The following is a 7,938-nucleotide window of genomic DNA, read 5'->3' on the forward strand; positions in this document are numbered from 1 at the left end:
AGCAACTTCTGCCTCAGCCACAACTGATAGTTCTTCTTCGGTTGACTAAAATAGGTTTTGAATAAAAATATTTTTTTTGCGAGACAATTTATGATAAAGAAATGAAACTATATCAAAAGTCTGTTTTGAAAAAAAAAAAAAAATAGGGGAGCATTTCACGTGAACAATAGAGTGCGAGTTACAACGCTACGAGCACAGTGGACTGTGGGGGCGTTCCAAATGAGCAGATTGGGTGCGTTCGCTTAGCTTCCATGGGTCGACCCCGTCGTGTGGCGTTTTTTCTTTCCAGGACGAACGTGTGCAGATAGTTACCCACGTTTGTCCTGAAGAAAAAAAAAAACCGCCACACACCGGAGTAGACCCAGGGCAGCTAAACGAACGCACCCATTGAAGACTAGCCTGAACATTTGTGCCGTCACACTTCGAGGCTCGTAAAAGATATCTGGCTGTTGATCCACGTACATAATCACCTTTGCAGACCTACCAAGTCTCACGCATTAGGCATGAGACTCACGCATTTGGGCTTTGTCTCACGCTCACACACACAGCAACCATTTTCTCACGCAATTGGGGCCAGACCGGGAAAAAAATAAAAAATAAACGTCATACATCCCCAAATCGGGCTCGTGTGTACAAAAAAATCTTCAGATTGCACGCAGTTTATCAGAATCATTATTTTTTGTACAACTTTGTAAAAACAGAGCAAAAATTTGCAGATTGCGCACGCTTTGGCTCTTCCAGCAGGTACAACTAAAATTCGGCAGAGCGCAAAACGCTTATTACGCACAAGTTTCTTCCAATTCGTTTTAGCAAACTCGTTATATGCGCTCCACTAGCGAAGACACAACAGGCTGAGGAAGTGAGCGGAGGATTTTGGACATCATTTTAATCTTTTCGTTTGGAAGGAAATAATCGGACACAATCGTACCTCCACATCAACCATCAACATATTCTGTGTACCTCATGTTAGTTTTAATTATTCTGAAGAGGTTTTTGATGCATTTTGGAACACTTTTTTGTCCACATTTAAATTTCAGATTTTGTTTTTATAAAACAAAAAACAAAAATAAAAAAAAAGTTGGGCGGCGATTTCAAAAGGCCTTCTAAAACTCACGCATAGCTGGCCTCTGTACTTGGCATCTCTGGAATTGTGTATGATTGTGTATATTCCCATTGACTTGTGTATGGTTGTGTAGTTTCCCATTGACTTGTGTATGGATGTGTAGTTTCCCATTGACTTGTGTATGGTTGTGAAGTGTCCCATTGACTTGTGTAGGTTTGTGTATGTTCCCATTGACTTGTGTATGGTTGTATAGTTGCCCATTGACTTGTGTATGGTTGTGTAGTTTCCCATTGACTTGTGTATGGTTGTGTAGTTTCCCAATGACTTGTGTATGGTTGTGTCAATTCCCATTGACTTGTGTATGGTTGTGAAGTGTCCCATTAACTGGTGTATGGTTGTGTGGTTTCCCATTGACTGTGTATGGTTGTGTAGTTTCCCATTGACTTGTGTATGGTTGTGTATATTCCCATTGACTTGTGTATGGTTGTATAGTTCCCCAATGACTTGTGTATTGTTGTGTCAATTCCCATTCACTTGTGTATGGTTGTGAAGTGTCCCATTGACTTGTGTATGGTTGTGTAGTTTCCCAATGACTTGTGTATGGTTGTGTAGTTTCCCTATGACTTGTGTATAGTTGTGTAGTTTCCCATTGACTTGTGTATGGTTGTGAAGTGTCCCATTGACTTGTGTATGGTTGTGTAGTTTCCCATTGACTTGTGTATGGTTGTGTAGTTTCCCATTGACTTGTGTATGGTTGTGTAGTTTCCCATTGACTTGTGTATGGTTGTGAAGTGTCCCATTGACTTGTGTATGGTTGTGTAGTTTCCCATTGACTTGTGTATGGTTGTGTAGTTTCCCAATGACTTGTGTATGGTTGTATAGTTGCCCATTGACTTGTGTATGGTTGTGTAGTTTCTCATTGACTTGTGTATGGTTGTGTAGTTTCCCAATGACTTGTGTATGGTTGTGTCAATTCCCATTGACTTGTGTATGGTTGTGAAGTGTCCCATTGACTGGTGTATGGTTGTGTATTTTCCCATTGACTGTGTATGGTTGTATAGTTTCCCATTGACTTGTGTATGGTTGTGTAGTTTCCCTATGACTTGTGTATGGTTGTGAAGTGTCCCATTGACTTGTGTATGGTTGTGTAGTTTCCCATTGACTTGTGTATGGTTGTGAAGTGTCCCATTGACTTGTGTATGGTTGTGTAGTTTCCCATTGCCTTGTGTATGGTTGTGTAGTTTCCCATTGACTTGTGTATGGTTGTGTAGTTTCCCATTGACTTGTGTATGGTTGTGTAGTTTCCCATTGATTTGTGTATGGTTGTGAAGTGTCCCGTTGACTTGTGTATGGTTGTGTAGTTTCCCATTGACTTGTATATGGTTGTGTAGTTTCCCATTGACTTGTGTATGGTTGTATAGTTTCCCTATGACTTGTGTATGGTTGTGTCAATTCCCATTCACTTGTGTATGGTTGTGTCGTTTCCCATTGACTTGTGTATGGTTGTGTATATTCCCATTGACTTGTATATGGTTGTGTCGTTCCCCATTTACTGGTGTATGGTTGTGTCAATTCCCATTGACTTGTGTATGGTTGTGTAGTTTCCCATTGATTGTGTGTAGTTGTGAAGAGGGCAAAACGCTTATTGCGCACAAGTTTTTCCCGATTCGTTTTAGCAAACTCGTTAAATGCGCTCCACTAGAGAAGGCACAACAGGCAGAGGAAGTGATCAGAGGATTTAGGACATCATTTTTAGTCAATTTTTTTTTAGTTTGGAAGGAAATAATCTGATACAATCGTACCTTCACATTAACCATCAACATGTTCTGTGTACCTCATGTTGGTTTTAATTATTCTGAAGAGGTTTTGATGTATTTTGGAACACTTTTTCGTCCACAATTAAAAATTAAAAAAAAGCGTTGGGCGTCGATTTCGAAAGGCCTTCTAAAACTGGCAAATTTTCTTTCGGGGGGGATGAGCTTTGAAAAAACTCACGCATAGCTGGCCTCTGGAGTTGGCATCTCTGCCTTTGACCTCGCATCATCTCGCATGGTTCTGGAGATTCGCAGTGACGTCCATTGCGTAAATACTAATACAGCCAACACCGTCATTATCTTGTCTGAGGCCTGAGCACGTACGCAAGCACGCACACATTGTCAAAACAATCTGGAGCGGAAGCCGTGGTTTCAATAAGGGCCTATAAAAAGCATAGGAAGTACAACTTAGGAGTGAGTAACTTACCAAAACTTGCTTTGGACTGGTCAGCTCCGAAAATGCTGCGAGGACAAGCTGGAAGTTCAAGAAAAATCAAAATGCGTAATGATACAAAAATGAAACCGCAAACCAAAATAAATCTGACAATAATTCGAGGATCTTTCTCACCCCGGCTACTGCAGTCGTCTCGTTCGTCGTCAGCTGCTCAGAAGGCAAGGACGAAACGCTTCTAATAATTTGCGTTAATTCCCTTTCCTGACTGTCTGTTAAAGCGTCGGTTTCACTGGGACTTTCCGTTTTATCAAAGAAACTGCTGGAACTGCATCGTAATGCCGCCTGAAGGGAGAAGATAATTATAGTTAAGTGTATAGTTCAGCAAAGTTTTGTCCGGTTTGGTCCAGTCCAATCCAGTTCAAGTCAGTCAAGTTAAGTTCAGTCTATGTGAAGTCCAGTCCCGATTGAGAGTCTAGTCTTGCCAGTCCAGTCAAATTAAAAGTCCGATCCAGTTATATCTAATATTCAGTCAGTGTCAGTCCAGTCTATTTTGTACAGTTCATCCCATCAGTCCAGACGAGTCAAGTTTAATCAAGCCAAGGCCGGCCATTTCTAGTCCAATCCAGTTCAATCCAGTCCAGTCAAGGTCAGTTCCCTTATTTGGTCCAGTTCAGTCCAGACTGGTCCAAAACGAGCGAGGTCGAGTCGAACCAAGCCCAGCCATGTCCAATATGGCCCAATGTTGTTAAGTCAGGTCCAGCAATCAGAAGTTTTGAAATGATATTAGATGTTCAGATTTTATTTGAATTTTTTCACTCAATTTCCAAAACTCAATAGACCCCAAGCAACATTTCTTCATGAAAAATACTACTCCCCATCACTAAAGTAGATAAATCTTCAAAGTTCTTCATAGTCTAGTTTGGAAATTTAGTTTATATAAATTAAAGAAACTTGGTTGCCTTTATTAATCATAAAGTATTTACCTCATATGAATTGACTTCTTCTCCACACGCAGTAATCGATGGTGTAGTGGTTTCTTTAAATGTTGAATCAGTTGATGAAGTTGTGGATTGGCTAGTTGAACTAGTGGTTTGTTGGGTCAGTGCTGGAGATAAAGCTGTGGATTGGCTAGTTGTTGAACTAGTGGTTTGTTGGGTCAGTGCTGGAGATGAAGCTGTAGGTTGGCTAGTTGAACTAGTGGTTTGTTGGGTCATTGGAGATGAAGCTGTGGATTGGTTAGTTGAACTAGTGGTTTGTTGGGTCAGTGCTGAAGATGAAGCTGTGGGTTGGCTAGTTGAACTAGTGGTTTGTTGAGTCATTAGAGATGAAGCTGTAGGTTGGCTAGTTGAACTAGTGGTTTGTTGGGTCATTGGAGATGAAGCTGTGGATTGGCTAGTTGAACTAGTGGTTTGTTGAGTCATTGGAGATGAAGCTGTGGGTTGGCTAGTTGAACTAGTGGTTTGTTGGGTCAGTGCTGAATATGAAGCTGTGGGTTGGCTAGTTGAACTAGTGGTTTGTTGAGTCATTGGAGGTGAAGCTGTGGATTGGCTAGTTGAACTAGTGGTTTGTTGGGTCAGTGCTGGAGATGAAGCTGTGGATTGGCTAGTTGAGCTAGTGGTTGGTTGGGTCAGTGCTGGAGATGAAGCTGTGGTTTGGCTAGTTGAACTAGTGGTTTGTTGAGTCACTGGAGATGAAGCTGTGGATTGGCTTGTTGAACAAGTGGTTTCTTGTGTCATTGGAGATGAAGCTGTGGTTTGGCTAGTTGAACTAGTGGTCTGTTGGGTCATTGGAGATGAAGCTGTGGGTTGGCTTGTTGAACTAGTGGTTCGTTGGGTCAGTGCTGGAGATAAACCTGTGGATTGGCTAGTTGAACTTGTGGTTTGTTGGATCAGTGCTGGAGATGAAGCTGTAGGTTGGCTAGTTGAACTAGTGGTTTGTTGGGTCATTGGAGATGAAGCTGTGGATTGGCTAGTTGAAGTAGTGGTTTGTTGAGTCATTGGAGATGAAGCTGTGGATTGGCTAGTTGAACTAGTGATTTGTTGGGTCAGTGCCGGAGATGAAGCTGTGGATTGGTTAGTTGAACTAGTGGTTTGTTGAGTCATTGGAGATGAAGCTGTGGATTGGCTAGTTGAACTAGTGATTTGTTGGGTCAGTGCTGGAGATGAAGCTGTGGATTGGTTAGTTGAACTAGTGGTTTGTTGGGTCAGTGCTGGAGATGAAGCTCTGGATTGGCTAGTTGAACTAGTGGTTTGTTGGGTCAGTGCTGGAGATGAAGCTGTGGATTGGCTAGTTGAACTAGTGGTTTGTTGGGTCAGTGCTGGAGATAAAGCTGTGGATTGGCTAGTTGAACTAGTGGTTTGTTGGGTCACTAGAGATGTAGCTGTGGATTGGCTAGTTGAACTAGTGGTTTGTTGGGTCATTGCTGGAGATGAAGCTGTGGATTGGCTAGTTGAACTAGTGGTTTGTTGGGTCAAAGCTGCAGATGAAGCTGTGGGTTGGCTAGTTGAGCTAGTGGTTTGTTGGGTCAATGCTGGAGATGAAGCTCTGGTCTGGCTAGTTGAACTAGTGGTTTGTTGGGTCAGTGCTGGAGATGAAGCTGTAGAATGGCTAGTTGAACTAGTGGTTTGTTGGGTCATTGGAGATGTTGCTGTAGATTGGCTAGTTGAACTAGTGGTTTGTTGGGTCAGTGCTGGAGATAAAGCTGTGGATTGGCTAGTTGAACTTGTGGTTTGTTGGATCAGTGCTGGAGATGAAGCTGTAGGTTGGCTAGTTGAACTAGTGGTTTGTTGGGTCATTGGAGATGAAGCTGTGGATTGGCTAGTTGAACTAGTGATTTGTTGGGTCAGTGCTGGAGATGAAGCTGTGGGTTGGCTAGTTGAACTAGTGGTTTGTTGAGTCATTTGAGATGAAGCTGTGGATTGGCTAGTTGAACTAGTGGTTTGTTGGGTAAGTGCTGAAGATGAAGCTGTGGATTGGCTAGTTGAACTAGTGATTTGTTGGGTCAGTGCTGGAGATGAAGCTGTGGATTGGTTAGTTGAACTAGTGGTTTGTTGGGTCAGTGCTGGAGATGAAGCTCTGGATTGGCTAGTTGAACTAGTGGTTTGTTGGGTCAGTGCTGGAGATGAAGCTGTGGATTGGCTAGTTGAACTAGTGGTTTGTTGGGTCAGTGCTGGAGATAAAGCTGTGGGTTGGCTAGTTGAACTAGTGGTCTGTTGGGTCACTAGAGATGTAGCTGTGGATTGGCTAGTTGAACTAGTGGTTTGTTGGGTCATTGCTGGAGATGAAGCTGTGGATTGGCTAGTTGAACTAGTGGTTTGTTGGGTCAAAGCTGCAGATGAAGCTGTGGGTTGGCTAGTTGAGCTAGTGGTTTGTTGGGTAAGTGCTGAAGATGAAGCTGTGGATTGGCTAGTTGAACTAGTGGTTTGTTGAGTCATTGGAGATGAAGCTGTGGATTGGTTAGTTGAACTAGTGGTTTGTTGGGTCAGTGCTGAAGATGATGCTGTGGGTTGGCTAGTTGAACTAGTGGTTTGTTGGGTCAAAGCTGCAGATGAAGCTGTGGGTTGGCTAGTTGAGCTAGTGGTTTGTTGGGTAAGTGCTGAAGATGAAGCTGTGGATTGGCTAGTTGAACTAGTGGTTTGTTGAGTCATTGGAGATGAAGCTGTGGATTGGTTAGTTGAACTAGTGGTTTGTTGGGTCAGTGCTGAAGATGAAGCTGTGGGTTGGCTAGTTGAGCTAGTGGTTTGTTGGGTCAAAGCTGCACATGAAGCTGTGGGTTGGCTAGTTGAGCTAGTGGTTTGTTGAGTCATTGGAGATGAAGCTGTGGATTGGCTAGTTGAACTAGTGGTTTGTTGGGTCAGTGCTGGAGATGAAGCTGTGGATTGGCTAGTTGAACTAGTGGTTTGTTGGGTCAGTGCTGGAGATAAAGCTGTGGATTGGCTAGTTGAACTAGTGGTCTGTTGGGTCACTAGAGATGTAGCTGTGGATTGGCTAGTTGAACTAGTGGTTTGTTGGGTCATTGCTGGAGATGAAGCTGTGGATTGGCTAGTTGAACTAGTGGTTTGTTGGGTCAAAGCTGCTGATGAAGCTGTGGGTTGGCTAGTTGAGCTAGTGGTTTGTTGGGTAAGTGCTGAAGATGGAGCTGTGGGTTGGCTAGTTGAACTAGTGGTTTGTTGAGTCATTGGAGATGAAGCTGTGGATTGGTTAGTTGAACTAGTGGTTTGTTGGGTCAGTGCTGAAGATGAAGCTGTGGATTGGTTAGTTGAACTAGTGGTTTGTTGGGTCAAAGCTGCAGATGAAGCTGTGGGTTGGCTAGTTGAGCTAGTGGTTTGTTGGGTAAGTGCTGAAGATGAAGCTGTGGATTGGCTAGTTGAACTAGTGGTTTGTTGAGTCATTGGAGATGAAGCTGTGGATTGGTTAGTTGAACTAGTGGTTTGTTGGGTCAAAGCTGCAGATGAAGCTGTGGGTTGGCTAGTTGAGCTAGTGGTTTGTTGGGTAAGTGCTGAAGATGAAGCTGTGGGTTGGCTAGTTGAACTAGTGGTTTGTTGAGTCATTGGAGATGAAGCTGTGGATTGGTTAGTTGAACTAGTGGTTGGTTGGGTCAGTGCTGAAGATGAAGCTGTGGGTTGGCTAGTTGAACTAGTGGTTTGTTGAGTCATTGGAGATGAAGC

This window comes from Asterias amurensis, chromosome 20, assembly GCF_032118995.1.
Source record: "Asterias amurensis chromosome 20, ASM3211899v1".
NCBI lineage: Eukaryota > Metazoa > Echinodermata > Asteroidea > Forcipulatida > Asteriidae > Asterias > Asterias amurensis.